Here is a 21,443-nt window from a genome sequence, read left to right as displayed (position 1 = left end):
TAAAACATCATGCATTATAAGTGGTACTTTGTGGTTTGTTGAGAACCTGCTTTAAAACGTTTTATCCTAAAGAACACGCGTCATGTAACTTTTATAATGTGATGTGAGTCTAAATGAAGTTGTGCTAGAGATATCTTTCATAAACCTTTCCCACACTCGCCCTCTGAACCCACCCAAGGGGAATGTTGACACCACTCAGGCGGCTCCTACGTGAGGACATACCCACATGGACAGGTGCCCCTGACGTTACCCCGACGCTTGCCAACAAGAAGTTGGGGGATGCAGGGGCAAGGATGGGCCGGGGCCCACACTGTGGCCTGAGAACCATGGGGACACAAACTTCACCCAGGGAGACATCCAAAGACTCTGACTAAAGTGCTCCTAAACCAGAGTCAGCCCTATTTTAAAAACTGGGGCAACCATAAACATTTTGTTCTCAAAATCCTGGAAGGAACATGGATGGAAGGAAAGAGAATCTCAGAAAAGTTAAGTGATCTCAGATCATCCAACAGGCAAGCAGCAGAGCCTGGAGATGGAGGCCTGTCTTGGCACGGGAATGCCAGAGGATGTCCTGGGGCAGGGCAGCCACCTGTGTCTCCAGACTCCTCCCCTCCCTCCTCCTCCCTCCTCTCTCCCCCCTGCCCCCTCCCTCCCCCCTCCCAGCCTTAGTCCTCAGGCTGCCTGATCTAAACTAAGCCATGTTGAGGGCACTGAATTGTAGCCCAGTGCCTGAAAGAGTTACAGCTGTTCCTGTTTCAAACATGGGTATAAGCTCTCAGGAAAAATTTGCAATTGCACAGAGAACATAGAAGAATCACATTTGTTTAAACTACTGACTACTACCTACGTTACTCCAATTCTGCGGGCATGGGCAGGATCCGGGTCAGCCTACGGTCAATGTTCAGAATATTTAATATTTGAACACCTTTCACGTTTTGTTTGCCGACATGTTGGCACAATGCCTCCAGGGCAGGGATGCTGGGCCAAAGCTGTGGTCCCAGGGTCGCTCCCTATCAGTCCCTTTCCCCCCAGACAGCCTCATGTGACCTCCCACAGAAGGATCAGGCCTTTCTGCTTCTCAGTAGCCCCAGGCTGTGCTGATGCCCACACCCCAACACCCCCGGCCTCGATCTTTGCACCTTTGCCCCCTCAGTCCGAGGGTTTGCTGATGACGTGAGTCTGTTCAGACCACAGGTCGCAGCACTGCGATCGGCCCGTTTGGCCGTGAGGATCCCCAACGTGCACGGGCCCCACAAAGGCCAGAAGGAGGAGCTAGGGGTCATACTGGTTTTATCTGGGGGAAGGAGGACATAAAGGTGCTGGCCTACAGGATGGTTATTCATATCACAAGAGGCTGGCCGAGGATGCCATTAAAGAGTGCACCGTATCCAGGTATTCAAAAGTTTGCCAACTCCTCCACGCATGTCGTTGACAATTTTTAGGAAAAACTTTTCTGTAAAAGAATGTGCGGAGGTGTGCAGAGTGGGGGGGGGCACGTAGGTATGGGGGTCCCCTCCCACGGCCTCTGGAGGCTGGTCCCAGGCTACCTTCTCCAGCCAACAGACTCCACACCCGGAACCCATCTGAGGGAGCAGAGTCTCCAGATGTGACCAGGTGACGAGCAAACGTTCTCTAATTGAGAGATGAAATGTCAGCACTCTCACGAGCCTCAGAATAGCACCAACTAGTGTCTCCCAGAGAAAACTTACATAAGAAAATATCTTTTTATTCTCTTATAACAGTAATAACTCCCGAGAAAATATGCGTTAGAGCTAATGAGAGAGGGAGGCAGTCAGTGCAGCACTTTCAATTTCTGCCAATGCTAAATGTGGAAGAACTGAACTGCTTATAACTTATGAATTGAGTTTTAAAGTTTTTTTTTTTTTTTTTTACCAAAAAAGTAATGTTCTTTTGCTTGTATCGGTTCAGCTGGAATCTGTTTCTTCCCCGCACGTCCGCTGGCAGGAGTCAAATGTAATTGTTTCAGATGTCTCTTTTCTCAGGGTCTGAATTTCCCTCTCCTCCTTCAACGCCCCCTCTTTGTGCCTCCAGGAATGTTAGCAGGTTTCTTTTCTACCCCCAGATGGACAGGGGGGCACCTTCATTTCTATTTAACATCATCTATTTCTAATGGAATCATTCAAAGAAGTTGTTTCTGCTGATGGTTATGTGAAAACGAAATGAAACGTCATCAGCTGGACATTCATGGGCCGCATTTAGCAGTGAAGTGAGCTGGGAATAAGTTTCCAAATCCTTCCTCAGACACGGGCCTCCCAAACTCGCAGGAGGGTGGTAAACAGGAGGGAAAGGCAGCAGGGTGGATGAGGGGCACGCTGCAGGGTCAGTGCGCTGTTCTTCCCACCTCTGCGAACCACTGACATTTTCCACTGTAAAAAACTTTAGACATAGATTTCCCCAGTTTTTCCTTTATTGAACAAGGCCCTCTTGATTATGACGATTCCATTTTCATGCAGTAGGTGGGGGCAGGGTGTGGGAGGGCACCAGATCAGTGACAAACTAACGTTTGCTCTAGGCAAAGGGACCCTGGGGTGTTGGAGACAGGGTGGGAGGGAGGTGGAAGGCTCACCCTCAAACGTCTCACAGGCTCACACCTGTGGTCTGATCTCCAGAAAGACATTCCACACAACCACCAGGCACACAGCAGGCAATAATTCACCCCCAAATCTGCTCCAGCCACTTCCTGTCTTAGCCAGAACGGACATCAGCCCCAGCGCCGGGCTGGCTCTCCACTCTGGCTGCTGTGAGCCTTTAGGGAGCCAGACCCCCTCAGGAGACCACATCCCAGCACCAGCGCTGACTGCCCAGCAATCTCTCCTCAGCATAAGAAGTTGGCTGGCTCTGGGGTTTGTTACAGGCCGCTCACCCCACAGGCTGCAGTTCTGCTCAGGGCAGAAGCCGCTCCCTTTGGGCTCTGACCAAACACGCCGGCCAGCAGGAGAGGGACCCACAGATACACTGACCCAGGTGCTCGCCCCACTGCCTAAGCCTGATTCTAACTGCAGATCGGAGCCACCTACCCCCAGCCCCCAAATCTGCCAAGCCCTCAGCCAGTGTCCGCTGCACCAAACCCGAACCCGGGAGGTGGCCCGGGAAGGCGCAGACGGGAGTCTGGCCAGGAGCCTGGCGGCGCCAGCGCATCTGACGCCGCAGAAGGGCTGCACGCACCTGAAGTCTGGGTGATAGGCGCCCACGCCCCTGCGTGCAAGGGGCACCCAAGGAGACGAAGGCGACGAGAAGACCCCTTTCTCTAGTCCTTCAGGAAAGCCAAGCGACCCCACCGGCAGCCTCCCCAAAGCAGGACTGTAAGCGCCCACTCCACTGGAGTCTCGCAGAAAACGCATCGCGATCAAAGCCCCTTCCTCCGGAAAAATGCCCCATTCTGCCTGTAATCCAATTCCCTCTCCCCGCACCTGGAGAGCGCGCACGAAGAGGCAGAAATCATACCCAGGGAAATTGTGACCAGAACTTGAACCCCAAACGCATCCACTCATTCCCCGCTCCGCGCTGTGGCTGGCGGCTCCCAGGGCTCCGGGCTGTTGCGGCTGCCAGGGATCAGACAGCTCGCGGAACCGAGGGGCTCCCAGAGTCCCGGTCTCCGTCCCGGTCGTCGGTCAGGAGTCACCATCTCCAGCGCGCTCGCACCCTCGCCTTCCTTTTTCCCTCCGCTCGGCAAATCGAAGCCCGCTTCCCTTGCCTGTCCCAGATGGACCTCGGACCCCAGCTCCGCGGCGGCCCCGCTCACCAGCCCCAGTCGGTCTCCTTTGGGTCGCTGGAGGGGGTCTCCCGGACCCTCAGAGCCAATGCCCGCCGCGCGCCTCCACCGCCCCGGGCAGCCCCGCTCCGCCGCGCTCCCGGGTTTTGGTCTCAGCAGCTCCCTCCGACTTTACACAGCGGCGCCTCCGCGCCGCCGGGGCTCCTGGGGTGGCGAGGCGCCAAGCTGCAGCCCGGGCTGCCGGCGCCCGGCCCCTTCCTCCACATTTTCCTCGTCCGTTCCGCTCTCCCTGGCGCCTGGCGACCCCGCGCCTCCCCGGCCCCGCCGCCCCGACCACCCGAACTCACCCCGGAGCCGCGACGCCGCAGGTCTGCGCGCTCCGAGGCGGAGCCAGGACGCCCTCCCGCGCGGGGGCAGCCTCTCTGCCGCCTGCCCGCGGCCCCCGCCCCGCTCCCGCCGGCCCCTCTGCTGCCCGCTCTGCCGTGGCGGTCGGTACTCACCTCCCGGACAAGGTGACCCGCTAGTGCGCCCGGTGGCGGCCCGCGCGTCTCCGGAGGCAGCAAGCGCGCGGGGCGCGGGGCGCGGGGTTTGCGGCGCCCGCCTCTGCTCCCGCCTCTCTCCCACGCCGCCCGGCTTTTTCCCTTCCGTCCACTCCCTGCCGCTCGGCCCTGCGCTCGCCGCCCGCGCCCCCGGCTGCCCCGCGCGTACTGGAGCGCCGGGCGCGGGGCAGCGGCGGCGGCCCGGGCTGCTGGAGCGAGCTAGCGGCGGCGGCGGGGCGGAGCCCGGCCCTCCGGCCACCGGGAGAGGAGGGTGAGAGGAGACTCCCGCGGCGCGCACCCGGCCGGCGGGTGGGCGAGGGGCGCCCGGGGCGCGCCGCTCGGCTCGGCTCCCGAGCCTGGAGACACGCGTGCCGGAGGCGGCGGCCACGGGCTCTAGGGATGGCAGGAAGGAGGAGGAGGAGGGAACGGCTCCGCGCGAAGGCGCCGCCAACTTTGCCCCAGGCCGCCGGGCCCCGCGGGGGATCGCGTCTGGCAGGTGGCCCGGGCCCGGTGTCTGGGAATGTGGGTGACAGAGGCTGGGGGAAGGGGGCATCCACTGGGGACTAGGAGGGCGGATTTGTCGCCTGGTTCGGAGAAGAGATGGCTCCCCTCGGTCCTAAAGGCCTCTCCAGGCTCTGGTTCGTTCTTTCTGAGGTTCCTAAGGACCCACTTTATAGGCCTGAATCTCCTCGGGTCCTGACCTGCCAATCAACCCCGTGAAACCAGGCGCGGGGCCCAGACTCCAGGACCTCGACCCAGTGTCAAACTGGTCTGATGTGCGTGCAGGGCTGGCCCTGGGCAGTGGGAATTGAGAGGAAAACTAGGTTGTCAGGAGAAGGGGGCTGGGCATAAGCCTGGTGAGGAGAGTGGGCAGTGGGGAGGGAGCGAGGGAGGGCACCTCCCAAGATAGTCTGCATTTCCAGCGTTGAGGGAGGCGGGGGAAGTGGTGTTTGCAGTTGGGATTTCAGAGAGAAAGAAGTGAGGAGGAAAGACGTGCCAGAAGGGAGTCAAAAGTGATTTAGGAAAAGAATCTGTGAGCCCACTTGTGTCACAGGCACAGAAGCGCCCGGTGCCCCAGCCCGGCTGGCACTGGCTGCACCCTGGTGTTCCTTGTCTGTTATGCCCCAGGAAACCCTCCTTGGTGCAGAGACCTCTCCCTGCCTGGTCACCGACCCCTTGGCCCTGAGAAGGCACCTCTTCCTCTGCCAGGGCTCCTGGGGTGGAGTTTCCAAAGGGCTGGGGTTGGAGGTGGGACCAGAACACCAGGTCCCTCCCCGTGTTCCCTTTGTGGGACTGGCCTCCTGTGGGTCCTCAGCAGCCCAGAGAGAAAACTCAAGTCCCAGTGCACCTGTAAGGGGGCAGGTGGGTGGAGGTGCAGGTCAGTGGAAGCGGCACCATCTGTGCTCTGTCTTTATCCACCTGAATGCCATCCCCCCTCCATCTCTGTCGTGTGGCAAAGCACAGCCAGGCTTCTGGCTCCAGATCCCAGAGCTGCAAGGCTGTGGTCTGGAACGCTCAGAAAAGGCCACGGTCCACTCCTCCCGGCTTGAAGAACTTCTCAGATGGGAGGAAGATGCCATCTTATCCTAGTAAACTTGCCACTGTCCCTGGATCCCTTCCGGATCAGAACATCACATTCTCTCATCTGAACCACTGAGCTGAGCAGATGTCATTGGACTCATTTGAGGTGGAGAATCCTTACTCCTGTTTATCAGATGAAGAAGCTGATGCTTTTTGAAAAATATCATCTGGGGTTTTCGCAGCCACCAGAGCTCGGGGGCGGCCTGACCTGGGTCCTCACCTCTCAGAGCACTTGTGTATCTAGACTTTGGGTTCGCTTCGGGGCCAGTTTTGTTTTCTTGGTGAGAGGACACCAGCCTGGGGCGCAGCTGGCCCTGCCTGTGCCTCCAGGGCATGGTTTGCAGTTTCACTTGGACTTTTCATGACATACCAGGCGGGCCCTCATGAGAGCAGCGTAACACGTGACCCCTGACTGGCACTGGCTACCCGTGCACTGCTCCCTCCGAAAGTGAGGGTTGCAGAGTGAAAGGAAGGGGATGCCTTCACCGTGGCCTCCCGTGTGGAGTTCTGTGGGCTGCCTCTCTGTCGTGTCCTTGGTACTTTGGAACGTTCCAGGCTGCTGCTTTGGAACTTAGTACCCCGGCTCTTCCAGGTGAAGTGTGGAGCGTGGGTACACGCGGGGAGGGTGGGGGAGGGTACATTTCCTGACATTTTCTAAGGCTTTGTTTTCATAGCACACCTCGCTCAATCTAGCATTTAAACATTCCCATGGCCTTCTATTGTGGAATGAATATGGTGGGCCCCTTAAGTCACTGTGTTTTATTCTCATACAGCTCTTGGGCACATCCCAGGTACTGAACAAATAGTGATTGACTGCATTAGATGGGGGGAAGGGGTACAATTAAATGTCTTTGAGGAAAGAGGGTAATTTGGAGGAAAAGGGAAAAGTCCATGATGTGGAAGGTCGTTTAATATTATTATTATTAATTTCTCCCATGCCACTCGCATAGCTTCAAGGTCTCCAGAAGTATGTTATCTTTTCTAGACCCTGACCCTGAACATGCACACACAACTTTTAGTGTTTCCACAATCCCAGTGGGTGTTACCGATCGTTGCATAAGAAACTCTCCAGGGCCAGGAATCTCAGATGAAGAGAGGGGCGTCCCCTGCTCCTGGCAGATGTGGCAGTTCAGGGAAGGCACCCACGGCTCCTGGTGGGCACCTGGCTGGTCTGGGATGGTAGGTAGCTGCACGTATAGGGTGGTTTCTCTTGAGTCTGGATCCCTGGTTGTTGCTTGCAAGGTTATCATCAGTGTCGTGCTGTGACGCCACACTGAAATAGGAAAGCAAACAAGGGGCGGTCGCGTACTGAGCAGAGGGAGACAGGGGAAGTCGCCGTATCTCCTGGGTATCGGGTAACCTTCTCGACAAGGCTTATCTCTTAGGAGAGATTACAGAGGAGCTAAGAGAGGTCTCTGGGGCCAATTCCTGCGCTGTGAACTGTCGCTCAGTCACCAGCCAGCCGTCAGGCTTCTGGACAGCTTTCGGGAGAAGCTGTTAGTTCCCAGAGGCAGGTGCCCAGATGAGAGGAAGCGCGGACTGGAGGTCTTCAGGCAGGAGGCGTTCCTCAACACGTTGTGAACTGAAAGGTTCCAGACACCAGGCAGAGCTTATGAAGTACCTTGCCGTGCCCTGCGTGGTGCCGGCAGCTCAGTAAGGCTCCTTCTAAACCAGCTTTAGGTCAAACGTGTGAAATGCTCAGCCTCGTTACGCGTTGATTGTAATACTAACAGTGGTGAGGGTGTCCCCAATTTTAAGGCAATGTCATTCATCCAGTTTTTTCTTGTCTCCTCCCCAGATCTGTTATTAAATCGTCTTGATTGATGACATCCAGGAATTGAAAAGCTGCAATGTCTTATCACAGGAGAATCCTGTGGACTTAGAAGGACAGAAAGATGACCACTCAGGTGTTCAGTGTAGACATGATAGGTGAGGCTCTAAGAAAACTGTGAATTGGTATCAGAAATAAAAGGAGAGAGATTCAAAACCTACACAAAATGTTGAGGCAATGTTGAAGTGAGAGTTTAGAACAGGAAAAGATACACCAGCACACCAGAACGTCAGAGCTGGAGGAGTTCTCGGTGCTCTCCTGACGGCCCTCTGATTCTCAGGTGGCTTGAGTGGGGAGTGAAGCCCAGGTCTGGGCTACAGACTTTGCAGTCTGGCTCTGCGTTTGTCACACCACTTTGGAATGAATCAAGGAGAGCAGTAAGTTAACAAATTGTAAGCCACCCCTGTGGTGCCGTGGGTCAGTTACCCACCACTGCAGACAAGCCAGGCCGAACATTGCGGCTGAAAACGGCAGCCCTCTATTGGCTCACGGCCCTGAGGGTGGCGATGAGGGCTGAGCCGCTGGGTGGTGTCACCTGTGCTCCCTTGGGCATCCGTGGTCAGCTGCCCACCAAAGCCCGCCTCATGTGTCTGGGGCGGTTGGCTGCGGACTGGGGGGGGATGGGCCGCTGCTCCCCCAGGGCTGGCCCGGGGCTCCTCACAGAGCTGGTGGTGCCCAGCGCTGTGGGCCCAGTGCACACGGTTTTCCAAGCCCACGTCACATGGCTGAGGTCTCCTTTACCAAAGCTGTCGCATGGCCCAAGTTCAGGAGGTGGGAGACAGCCTGCGGCTTTTGATGGGTGGGGCCATGAGGTCCCGGCTTTTGATGGGTGGGGCCATGAGGTCCCGCTGGAGACGGGATGCATGGAGGTGGGAGGCGTTTGGAGCTGTTTTTGCAATCAGCTGCTGCTGAGAGTAAGACTTGTTCTCAATGCACACGACTTCCCTGAATCTGGACCTGAGCTCAGTGGGGAGGCAGGAGTGACCCCAGGAGATGAAGAGGTTGAGTGTTCGGCCCGGTGGTCTCGCAGCCAGTGAGTGAGGAAGGGGCTCAGATCTGGCTTGTCTTCAGCTCGGCGAGCAGCCATCCTTCTCGGAGGGTGTGCGTCAGGGGCAAGCTGAAGGCTTACCACGGCGAGGGGCTCAGCGAGCCTGGGAGTAGGTGTCTGCCACTCCCGTGGCCCGTCCTCACACAGGGAGCCTGGTTTCCTCCTGTCTAATGAGCATGGTTATAGTATCTGCTGCCTGGCCGTGTACAGATAAAGACGTGCTCCACGCGCGCAGTGTGTTTCCTGAGCAGGGATGGCGGGTTATTGTTTTAAAGACAGTTGGCAAGACTGCGGGGCTGCTGGGGACTTTTTGCAGGGGAGTTGAGGGGCATGGCACAAAGCATGCTGGTGCTACAAGGCCTTCAGATGCCACACGAGAGGGGAGATGGACGTTATCGTTCATCCAAGTGCTTCTTGTTTCAAGGGGGCCGAGGCTGGGTGAGGCCAAGTCTGTTGTCAGATCCTCCAGGCCCTTCTGTCTGGTTCCCTCTGCCCCAGCTCCCATGGGCCTTGCTGCTTAGGACCCCCCCCTGCCTATTTCTTGGCTTCTCATCCTGGAACAGCCTTCATCTCTCTCATCAGAGCGTGAACACGTGGGCTCGTGCTCCACCCTGCCCCAGACTTTAAAGTCAGAGTCCGGAGAGACGGCTCAGCGGGTGTAGGACCACGGGACACACGTGGGACACATACAGGACACACGGGACACACTTGCGACAGTGAAGCGGGCAGGTGTGGTGATGCTGTCCCGCTGGGATCGATCCTACATCTTTCCCAGGAAACAGCCCCCACACACCAGGAAGTCAGGGACCAACGAGGAAAGAGATCAAGTTCAAGGGGCCCCCTGTTCTCCATGCTATCGTGAACCCTTTCTGCTGGGGGTCTCCCACCCTCACCCATTCCCTCTCCTGATTTTGACAATTTATTTCTTCTTTCTGGACCTGAACACAGGTTTGGCCTCACGTTCTCCTGGATACGTGATGTCAGGTGACCACACAGACTGTCACACCAGAGCCTCCAGCACCGGCCCCTCTGTTGCCAGCAGGGCTGGTCCTCTGTTCTCCCCCTGACCTGCCTCGGCAGGTGACTAATTTCCATGACCCATATCTATTATCAGGACAGAGGACAGTGTCAGAATAATCAGTGTCTTTAAGAAATTGTATTTTAGCTGGAAGCAGGAAAATACGTTTATTTCCAGGACTGTTGGAGAGAAAAATAATTAGGAAAAGCTTAGCTTTACAAAACCTTGCTTTCAGGATGGACTGTGAAGCCAGAATGTGCACCATGTGTTCAGAAACACTAGCCTCAAAAAATGGAGTCATAAATCCACTTTGATCCATGCACCAAAGTGGACAGTGCACCTCCTTCGCTCAAACGAAAGAAGACCGTGTTTTTCTTGCTGAACAAAAGAACTGTGTGTACCGGTGTGGCTCTAACATGATGAGAAACTGAGAGGTTGGGGGTCCATGAAAACATTGCTGGTGCAACACTAAGCGTTCAAACACCACCATTAACTATTAGCATCATTTCTGGCATTTCCCCAAAAGCCTACAAACTCATTTTTGGCTCAAGAAAATATACTTTTTGCAGCATGCACTTTTTTTCTGCAAAAAAAGAGAGAATTCTATGGCAAAAATAACCACTTCTGTAATTTTGCAGGATGTGGAACTGGAGGGAAAACCCCACGAAATTAAGCAACTTCATTTTTATGATTCCCAGTTTATCACTCACATTTCAAGAAAAGGATGCCTTTGAATAAAGGAATTCCCTCGGGCAAGTGCCGGAACCTGCCCTCTGTGCCCGGCTGTGCTCCCTGGGCGACCGTCATGCACATCAGCGGCTGGTCCTGCCCGGGGTGCCTTAGGTATGGTTTGCTGGATGTCAGGACACCAGGGGACAGGATGATCTCCTCCTACAGCAGGCGCCAAGTGTGGCCACAGCAATAACCCACTTTGGGGCTGACAGCACAAGGAGAGAGTCCTCTCTGGACCAGGTGCCATGACCCACTGGTTCAGGGCAGCATCTCAAGTTCCCGTGGCTTTTCCTGTGCTCTGGATCAGGCGTGCGTCTCCACCTGCCCCTAGCCCGGCCCACGCGGGCTGCACTGCGTCTGCCCACAGGCAGGCCCGTCTCCAACATCCCCACTCCCGGGACAGCACCTTGGGGGCCCATCCTCCCTTCAGCCTGGTGGTGGGAGCGGTGCCGGCCGGTCTACAGCTCCTTCTCTCCCCTCCCCGGGCTCTGCATTGTGTGGGGCGCAGGTGAGCCTCAGCACTGCGCACATGCAGGAGCGGGCCTACTGTCCACGGCGGGAGAAGGCGCTGGGCTGCACTGGGTACTGGGCAGGTCTCTGGACTCCAGGGCTGCGCACTCAGGCCGGTTCCTTCACAGGCATCACAGCCCGCGTGCAGAGACGCGGTTCCTGGGCTATCGTGTGTGAGGGAAGATGAGGGGGCCTGGCTCTGAACCACACCCCCAGGCCCGGTTTTGCCCCGATTCATTTAGCTTTTCACCTTCCTGGCAACTCATCCACTACTTACCTCCCTTTGCCTTGGTCTTTGGCCTTGAGCCACGTTCCGGTTTCAGACCTCAGCCTTTCCCACCTGCAGGTCTGGGGCCAGACCCCGACCGGCCTGCCCGCAAAGCCCTCTCAGCTGGGAGCATGGCCTTATTCCTAAAAGTGGGGATGGGCAGCCCTTGGAGCTCCCCATGGCCTTGAGGATCCCAAGGTCACATTTGCCAAGTGGCAGAACGGATGCTTGCATCCGGGTCTCCCGAGTCTGGGTTTTCTCCAGACCATGGCCTGCACCTGGGCTCGCTGACCTTGGAGGACTCTGTCTGAGGGGAAGAGATCAGAGCAGGGAGAGGAATGAAGGGCCTTGAAGGCTTTGCTCATAGAGCGGAAATGTGAGATGGGAGGCGAGGGCAGGCACAAAACCTGCTCGTCCTCCAGATTCAGGAAGCAGCGACTCCGTCCTCTCTCGGCTTTTGTGTCTGTAAAGTGGGGCTGCTTGTCCCCAGGTTGTGTCTCACACCCCGGGGCATTGGAAGACGGATGGGCCCGAGTCCCACACAGCCCTGATGTGATGCAAGGTGCCGCGTGAATGACTGGAAGAAATAGAAACAGTGGAGCTGATACCCAGGAGGCTTCAGGTGTCCCCTAATGCCACTGTGTTGACTCAACATGAATTCTGCTCAAGCGAACGAATGTTGAAATTCCTCTGAGCAGCAGTGAGTGCCACCTTCCCTGGGCACAGGTCTGTGCTTCTCATTTATTTTTTTATTTTTTATTTTTTACTTTTCGGTACGCGGGCCTCTTACAGGTGCGGCCTCTACCGTTGCGGAGCACAGGCTCCGGACGCGCAGGCCCAGCGGCCATGGCTCACGGGCCCAGCCGCTCCGTGGCATGTGGGATCCTCCCGGACCGGGGCACGAACCCATGTCCCCTGCATCGGCAGGCGGACTCTCAACCACTGCGCCACCAGGGAAGCCCCATCTTCTTAATATGTCTCACTTGTTGCAAAAATATCTGATTAATTCATTAAACTGTGCTTAATAGATTGAGTTATATTATAGATCATGCAATGGTTTAACATTAAAATAAAAATTAGTAGCTAACCCAGGGGGGCAAGGACGCTGCTTCCGCCTGATCCCTTCTTTCATCGTGAGCATACGGATTGTCATCGACCCCTTCCTAAGCAGACACACTTCCTTCTGCATGGATTCAAGCTTGCCTTCCTTCTGATGAATACTGAGCACGGAAACCAACAGGATTTCCTGTCCCCGTGTTACATGGTGCTGGGACCAAGTACACAAACCAGCAGACAAAACGATAGCCAAGTTGCCTGCTCCTGGGGCCCTGGTCCTGGAAGATGAGCCGCAGCAGACTCTGCTTTTGGGACTCCTTCGAGACCCTCCCTTTGCTGCACCCACCAATGCAAGGCTACTTCGTCATACACTCTGCCCAATTCCAACAATTCTTCACTTTTCAAGACTTGCCAAGAATCTCTGCACTCAGGCCCCATCACCAATGAGCACTGTCTGCTGACTTTGCTCTCTGAGCACCGATGCCAGCCAGGTAGGTGCCCCTTCCCGCGGTGGGTCTCTGTCTACGTTCTTAACTGTGGGTTCCGGGTGGGGGTGGGGCAGGGGGTGAACAGAGCACGGGCTCTATGGAAACCAGGGCATCTCCTGAGAGCCGCTGGGGCTCGCCCTATATAACAGCAATTATTCCCTCCTAGACCTGCCCTTGGAAAGTGGGTTACGTGTTGGACATTTTTCAAGATAAATCTGAGCGGGGCTGGCAGAGGATCTGGAACGGCAGGCAGAGCAGAGGTGGCCGAGAGGGTTGAGGAGCAGGGGCGTCGAGGAGGGGCAGTGGGTGGGGGGACGGCGCCGCGAGTGGTGTGGATATGTGTGAGTGTGAGCGCGAGTGTGCAAGCAGCGGGGGGGACGGCCGGGGGGGGGCGGGAGGGTCTTAGTCCTTGTGCCGCAGGTTCGTTCCTCACTCTGCTGAGTCCACTGTCTCCACTGACACCTGGCCCGACGCAAATGTATACTTAGACACAAACACACATTCTGGGTGGAAGGACAGAAATGCATGGCTGATTTTCTGTACAAACTTTCAGGATTCAAAATGGCCTTGAAAAGCCAGAAGTTGGCCCCAAATTGAGAAGAATACATTTAGCAGGATGGCCCTGGCTGCCACAGTTTGAAAGGGACACTGAGAAGTGAGACCAGACAGGTGAGGGTTGTCAAGACGGGAAGGATGAGTACGTGTGCGCTCTGGGGAAGGGGTGTGACTGGGTCGGCGAGGGTTGTCAAGACGGGCAGGATGTGTACGTGTGCGCTCTGGGGAAGGGGTGTGACTGGGTCGGCGAGGGTTGTCAAGACGGGCAGGATGTGTACGTGTGCGCTCTGGGGAAGGGGTGTTCAGCCCAAGTAGGAGCTGACAGAGAGCAGGACAGCGGGTCCACACGACACGTCTGTGTGTCTCCAGCAAGGTCAGAAGTGCCCCGAGTGAGGGGAGAACTGCTCCTGAGGGAGGGGCTGCCCCAGCACCTCTGGTCTGGAAGTGCCCTGGGCAAGGCAGAGAGAGGGCCCTGTCTGCTGCTTCCCTTCCAGGCAGAGGATTTACTTCACCCGAACACAGGGAGAAAGCCAGAATTCTGGAAAGGGAACCTGTGAAAGCACCCTCAGCCACAGGCAGTAGGGGACTTTGGTTCAAATCCAAGCTGTGTGACTCCAGACAAGTCGCTTAACCTCTCTGTGCCTCCATTTCTTCATCCTAGGTTGTGGCTATGATTTCCAGTACTTTTACCAGGGAAGATCGGCCAGTCAGCGGACACAGTTGGTGACTGAGAGAAGGAAAACCTCGGTGACAGCAAGCCTGTGAAGAGTCCAGATGGGGTCTCTGCTCCCCGCCTGGCACAATAGTAAACAAGCGAAAGGGGTAGTCAGACTTTCTCCTCTCCGCAGGTAAGGCTTCCTTGCTGGGCTTGCAGCCTGTCCGACGACACTGATTCACACTGCTGGTTGGAAGACCCAGTCTTCTGATTTCTGGACCATTTTGACAAATACCCTCAAAGGGCAGGTGGATAGCATCTCAGTGTTTTGTGGGTCAAAGCTGACCCAGAGAACGTGGCTGAGTTGAGGACTCATATTTTTGCCCAGTGAAGGGAACTGATCTGGCCAGTTAGAGAGAGCTGGTAGTAACCCTGGTCCTCAGCTCCCTTTTAGGAGAAATAACTAACCCCCCTCTTCCCTTCCAAAATGAAGCTTATAGATGGTATAACTCACATGCATACATTGTTTCAATAATTCAAATTTCAAATCAATTTAATGCCCTAATCATAGTATGAAGGAGAGGTAACAGGTGTTAAATTATGATGATCACATGCATATTTCAATATGTAAATTCTTGGGCCTGAACACACTGTAGGGAAATAAAGACCCGAGAGGTGATAGGCTCCGGAATGAAAACCAGCCTCTGAGAAAAGTAATGAGGCCAGAATGGTTTGCATTTCCTGGGAGGATAAGGGACTCACCTTCCCTGAGGTGAGGACCACAAGCTGGGAGGACACAGGCGTCCAGCACGGAGGAAGTGAGGCTATGTGGCCCCGTGGACGTGCTGGTCTGTGCACACGTGCAGGGTCAGTGGAAGCCCCCTCGTCATGGTTGTTGAGACCCAGGATGGGCGCGAGAGTGACATGGGCCAAGGGCATGGATTTCTTATCTGAAAACCCCACATGTCTGGACATTTATTCAGCCTCCAGTAGTTAAAGGGAACTTGGATGCCATATCCTTTGACAGGTGATGAAAAAGAAAATGTAGGTAACCTTTCTGGTAGACCCCGAGGAAATAACTGACCCCCAAAGAAAGAAATATATTTAGTATCTTATTCTCACAGCCTGGATTTTCTTGCTGTGGTTGAGTGCATGTGTACACACACACACACACACGTCTTAGGGCAATTATATAAAATGTTTTTTAAAACTACTCCTTGGTGAAATCAGGTGAGATCCCTGCATTTCCTGTCTCTGTCAACGTGGCAGCACCTGCTTCTAGGGCTGCTAAAGGGTCCTCCATCTCCTCCTTACAGGGTGGCTGCCAAGGTCAGGAGGTTCTATGCAGAGTCATAGCCTGCAGGAGAGGGGGAGGGGGAGGGGGAGGGGGAGGAGGAAGGGAGGAGCGGGCTGTGTTCTTATAACAAACATTTTCTATTTCTGATGTAAAAACTGTGCCTATCCATTCAAAATTTCTCTAGAAACATGGAAAATTATAAGAAAATAAAATTCACTTAAAATTCCAATACAGTTAAGTCCCCTACATATGAACGAGTTCCATTCTGAGATTGCATTCGTAAGTCCAATTTGTTCGTAAGTCCAACAAAGTTAGCCTAGGTACCCAACTAACACAATTGGCTGTATGGTACTGTACTGTAATAGGTTTATAATACTTTTCACACAAAAAATACATAAAAACAAACAAGAAATAAAGAAAACATTTTTAATCTTACAGTACAGTACCTTGAAAAGTACAGTAGTACAATACAACAGCTGGCTTACAGGGGCTGGCATCGAGTGAACAGGCAAGAAGAGTTACTGACTGGAGGAGGGAGAGGAGGTGGGAGATGGTAGAGCTGAAGGATCGTCAGCAATAGGAGATGAGGGCAAGCTGCAATTTCACCCACGCCTGACGTTAATGGCACAGGTTCTGCTTCCTTGCTGGATTCAATTCTACCTACCGTCTTGAAAAAAAGATCCAGTGATGTCTGGGTAGTAGCCCTTTTTACCTCATCATAGATGACATGGTAGCACTGGATTGAATTCTGAATGGCTGTTGAAACTTCGTGTACCATTCTATGTTTGGGCCCTGTGCCTCAAAAACTAACAGTGCTTCCTCAGATAAAGAAAATCCCATTGCCATTTCCTGCGTCGTGAATCTCTTTGGTTCTTCAGTTACTTCTTCCTCTTGTCTCTCTTTGTCCTTTCTCTGGGCCTCCAATTCCATCAGGTCTTCATTAGTAAGCTCGTCATGTTGCACAGCAAGGAGTTCAATGAAGTCGTCCTCTTGCAGATCTAGCTCCAGCTTCTCGCTGAGGGTCACTACGTTGCTGAAGACCTCTTTGGACCCCTCATCCACCTTCTCAAATTCATGAAAATCATGAACAAACTGCGGGCAAAGTTTCTTCCAAACTCCATTCGTGGTGACGGCCATACCCTCACACCAAGCAAAGTCAATGTTTTTATGGCCTTGTAGATGTTATAGTCCTTCCAAAATTGTCTCGTTGTTCCTGATTCGTTACTCACCTTTACTGCTTGGCAAAAAGTGTGATGTAAATAATATTTCTTGAAAATCACTGTAACTCCCTGGCCCATAGGTTGGATGAGCGATGTAATATTCAGTGGCAGATGCACTACTTTGACGTTGGGATGAAAGTCGTCCATGAATGGGAGGTGGCCTGGATCATTGTTGAGCAGCAAAAGAATGTTGAATGGGGTGTCCTTCTCCAAGAAATATTTCTCTCTCTCTGGAATAAAGTGGTGGAAAAACCAGTCCTGGAAAATGGCCCGTGTAACTCAGGCTTTGGGGTTACTCTTCCACACAACAGGAAGAGAGTCCTTGGCTATGTTTTTAAGGGCTCTCGGGTTCTCTGAATGATAAACTAAGACAGGCTTCAGCTTCCTATCACCAGAAGCATTGCCACCAAACAACAGAGTTAGCCTATCCTTTGCTGCTTTAGATCCTCGCATCAGCTTTTCCTCCTTACTCATGTAACTTCGGTCTGGCATCCTCTTCCAGTACAGTCCTGTCTCATCCACGTTAAAAACCTGCTCGGGTAAATACATGCCTTCATCAATAATTTCTCGAAACATTTCAGGAAATTCCCAGGCAGCTACTGGTCTGCACTCGCTACCTCGCCCCTTACTTTTAGGTTGTGAAGGTTGGCTCTAGCCTTGAACCAATGAAACCAGCCATGGCTGGCATTAAAAGACGTGCCCTCTGATTCTTCACCAAGTTTCTCCTTCAGGTCGTCTTAAGGGCTTTTAGCTTTCTCTTGCATCACCATTAAGCTGAGCGGGACTCGACACTGATGCTGATCCTGCATCCACACACTGAGGAGTGTCTCCATCTCCTCCGTCACTTTTCCACGCTTCTTTGATATTATTGCCTACATCATCTGCACAGCAGACTTCACATGTTCTATGATCTTGTCCTTGTTCTTTAGAATTGTAACGATGGTTGAACAAGTCATGTTATAAGATCGAGCGACGTCTACCATGGAGCCTCCAGATGCCGAAACTGCCGTTATTAAATGCTGATCCATCCCACTCTTGTACCTCCTTGCCGAGTGTTTTCTAAGGGCACTGTGTGCATATGTATTTTATCCCACCACTTTTTTTTTTTTTGCGGTACGCGGGCCTCTCACTGTTGTGGCCTCTCCCGTTGCGGAGCACAGCCTCTGGACGCACAGACTCAGGGGCCATGGCTCACGGGCCCAGCTGCTCCACAGCATGTGGGGTCTTCCCGGACCAGGGCACGAACCCGTGTCCCCCGCATCAGCAGGTGGACTCTCAACCACTGCGCCACCAGGGAAGCCCCCCCACTACTTTTTTATTCAACATTTGAACCAAAGCATTTTTTCATGATGTATAGTAAGAATAATAATTCTTATTATTAAAGAATAATTTGCCTGAAATTCCTACAGAGTTTGTTTGGTTTCGCACACCATGAGGTGCTGATTCCAAATCTCTTCTCTTTGGAGTTGAGGCCACTGATTGGAACAAGCTTAAGCGGAGGCTTAGGCCTTCCATGTGGATGCACAGCTCCCCTGTTTTGTCAGTCAAGGCTTCCAATCTTCTGAGATGGGATGTAAAGCCACACCTTGAAAAATCACTGTCCTAGATTATTCAATTAGCCATTTTTCTGTTTATTTTTGATCTTCAAAACTCTCCTTTATTTTGAATAATCAGTATTTAATGATTTGTTGGTGAAGTGATGCCAGCAGCATACAGTAACACAGATGCTCTTTAGCCATCCCAGTTTGGACAGGAAGCAGGCAGGACAGAAGTTATCAGGAAGTGTTGCCCACATACAGGAAGAAACACTGTTTGGGAAGCCAATTCCTGGAGAAAAAAATTCTGAGCCTGACCACATTTGGAATGAAATTAAGGTAAAAACTAGAGTCTTGCTGTATTCCGTGATCCAAAAGAAACTACATCTGCCTGAGAGCAGAAGCCTCTGCTTTTCCAGGGGCAACTGTATCACAAGAGCTGCAGAAGCAAAACTCCATCTTGCACATGTCGGGCAGGTGAGCGTGATATGAGGAACAGCATGCTGAGGGGAAGTGGGGCCCCGGGCCTCAAGGTTTCCTTTCATGAGCCGATGTCGCCTCTGCAAGACAGGACTTCCTGGCTCTGAAATTTGCTCCGGCTCTGAAGACTGCACAAGCCTGTTGCTACCTGAGAAATCTTGCAGCAGGACTTTGGCCAAAAGTAATAAAGCCTCACTTACAGAAGAGACGGATGCTCAGAGGGAAGGGGAAACATCTCTCCACTGCAATTACGAGGAGATGCTGGGCTTGGTGAGGAGGGGGCAGAGCACTGCGGCTTCCAGCTGAGGCCCCGTCGTTGGGAGAGGAGTCCCGTCATCCCAGGGGACAGAGAGGAAAAGCCAGAGCTGGGGCACAAAGCACAACCAAGAGCTCCCATCCCTGAGCACCCGGACGGACCATCACGTTGTCTGCACTTCTGGAAAACCACCATTGAATGTGCTCCTTACCAATAATTGCACGTGGATGACACAGGGGAGTGGAGGGCAAGGACCCACCCAGAGGAGGGTTAGTGAGCTCGTAGCCCAGGATGTGTGTCTACCTGCACAGCGATGTCAAGTCACAGGCCAGCCTCCCAGCAGACATGGACCAACCTCTTCTCATTTGCTCAGAGGGGCATCTGTACCTCCCTAAACCCAGATGGTCATCCAAATTCAAATACCTCTCTAAATAGGTAAATCCTTGTCTAAATAGACAAGTACCTGTCTCAACCCTGACACCCATTTCCAGCATCCTTGACAGCCAGGAGGGATCAGGTGACCTGGTTCTGACCAATGAGAGGTAAGGTGAAGGGCTGCTGCAGAATTTCTGGGGAAGGAGACTTCTTGCTGCCACTTCCCTCATCCCACCCCAGCCCTATTTCCTGCTTTGGATGTGGGTGTCCAGAGCTGACCGTGAGGCACAAAGGTATTTGGGTGACAATCCAAAGCCCCGAGGATGGCAGAGCAGAAGGATGAAAAGAACTGGGACCACTGATGATGAAACTGAGCAGAACCCTGGGGCCCTCCCAGGCCCCAAAGCCCCTCCAGGTCCCCAGTTTCTTGTTTGCAAGAGAAAGGTTTCAGCCTCCTTGACCTTTCCTGAGTTCCAAAGGGCAGATTCAAACAGTGACTAGTTAAGGGAGTGAGAGAATACAGAAAGAAAGAGTAGTGCAGTATGGGGCCTGGTCCTGTTTCCTCCTCCAGGTACATACATACATAACAGTTTGATACATCTCTCTGAGTTCATCTACAGGAGCCGATCAGAGGATGGTCACACACCCTGCAGCCCTCCCACCAAATTTTGCCTAGAAAAACTTTTGCCCCAGAACCATCGGGGAGTTTGTACTTTTTGAGCACGAGCTGCCCGTTCTCCTTGTATGGCCCTACAATAACCCTTTCTCTGCTCCAGACTCTGACATTTTGGTTTGTTTGGCCTCACTGTGTGTCAGGCTCATGAACTTGGGTTTGATAACAGTGAGACCACAGAACCCCTGGACACGCGGACAGCCCTGACCCCTGGGCGTCCTGGGTTGTGAGGCGAATCAGCTCCATATCCTTAAATCACTTTGAGTTCTGTGCTCTGTTCCTTGCAGCCAAGCATATGCTACTTGACAAGATGTGCTTTAGCTAGAGCTGCCTTTTTGAGACTATATTGAAAGAGTTGACAGTCTTCTTTCAATAAAGGATGCAGGAAATGTAACACATAAGGAAATTCAGCTCGTTATTGTATAGACAAGCTCTAAGAAAATGACTTAGACAAAGTGAAAAGTATAATTACCAACAAAATTATGAAGAAGGCCCTTATTCATAAGGGGACACTTCTCATTAGTAACAATATTTTCATACACGTGCCATCATTTTGTGATACTCATGTTAAGAAAGACAGGGAGACGGCAAAAACATTGGATAGTCCAGGGACTTTTGCTTAGAGCCAGAAGTGCATATTTTTGGCTTGTGTTTGTGGGCCAAACATTTTTTTGAAACTTTAAATTTATTTTCTTTTATGAGTAGGTAATATATGACTCACAATCAAAAAATGCAAAGGGATATTCAGGTAAAAACCTCCCTCCATGTTCCCCAACCAGCCAATTCTCCTCCCTGGAAGCAAACAGCATCACTAATTTCTCTTAGATCTTTCCAGACACAGGGACAGATTTTAAGAAGTGGTGGGCCAGCCCATCGATGGAAGAATGGATAAAGAAGATGTGATATATATATATATATATATATATATATACACAATGGAATATTACTCAGCCATAAAAAAGAATGAAATAATGCCATTTGCAGTGACATGGATGGACCTGGATATTGTCATATTGAGTGAAGTAAGTCAGACAGAGAAAGACACATATCATATGATATCGCTTATATGTGGAGTCTAAAAATATGGTACAAATGAGCCTATTTACACTACAGAAATGGAGTCACAGATGTAGAAAACAAACTTATGGTTACCAAGGGGGAAAGGTGGGGATAAACTGGGAGATTGGGATTGACATATACACACCACTATGTATAAAACAGATAATAAGAACCTACTGTATAGCACAGGGAACTCTACTCAATACTCTGTAATGACATATATGGGAATAGAATCTAAAAAAGAGTGGATGTATGTATATGTGTAACTGAGTCACTTTGCTGTACTGCAGAAACTAACACAGCATTGTAAATCAACTATACTCCAATAAAAATTAATTAAAAAAAGAAGTGGTGGGCCAGACGTTCTCTGATGTGAGCTCTCATCTCTGCCCTTGTAGTTCAAAAATAGCCACAGACAACATCTAACAAGGGGATCTGCTGTGTTCCGATGAAATATCTACAGAAACAGGTGGCAGGTGGGGTTTGGCCCATGGTTGACTCCGGAGATAGACTCCAGGATAGAAGAGGCAAGAG

The 21,443-nt window shown here is 52.6% G+C and overlaps 1 protein-coding gene and 1 long non-coding RNA gene across 10 annotated transcripts in view; one reads left to right on the top strand and one right to left on the bottom strand.

The window, feature by feature from the left end:
- SYNDIG1 (synapse differentiation inducing 1) overlaps positions 1 to 4,969 on the bottom strand; it is a 117,356-nt gene extending 112,387 nt beyond the window's left edge. For 3 of the 8 annotated variants that reach the window (XM_060284405.1, XM_060284406.1, XM_060284407.1), the window contains exon 1: positions 4,234 to 4,969. The gene's annotated coding sequence lies outside the window, so the exon portion shown is untranslated. Of the gene's footprint in view, positions 1 to 3,763; positions 4,049 to 4,080; positions 4,097 to 4,233 lie in introns of those variants that run through there. The other 5 variants (XM_060284403.1, XM_060284402.1, XM_060284399.1 and 2 more) reach the window with 4 other exon arrangements.
- A 1,491-nt stretch (positions 4,970 to 6,460) lies between these two features.
- Positions 6,461 to 21,228, top strand: LOC132593446 (uncharacterized). 2 transcript variants are annotated; one of them, XR_009558968.1, is made up of 5 exons: positions 6,461 to 7,782; positions 10,389 to 12,807; positions 13,358 to 13,473; positions 14,021 to 14,207; positions 16,245 to 21,228. It is a non-coding gene; the product is annotated as an uncharacterized lncRNA (long non-coding RNA). The 2 variants fall into 2 exon arrangements; XR_009558967.1 differs by having other exon boundaries at positions 6,478 to 12,807.
- Positions 21,229 to 21,443: the final 215 nt, after the last annotated feature.

This window comes from Globicephala melas, chromosome 15, assembly GCF_963455315.2.
Source record: "Globicephala melas chromosome 15, mGloMel1.2, whole genome shotgun sequence".
NCBI lineage: Eukaryota > Metazoa > Chordata > Mammalia > Artiodactyla > Delphinidae > Globicephala > Globicephala melas.
Note: the sequence above shows the minus strand (reverse complement) of the source record. Positions and strands in the feature narration are given on the sequence as shown.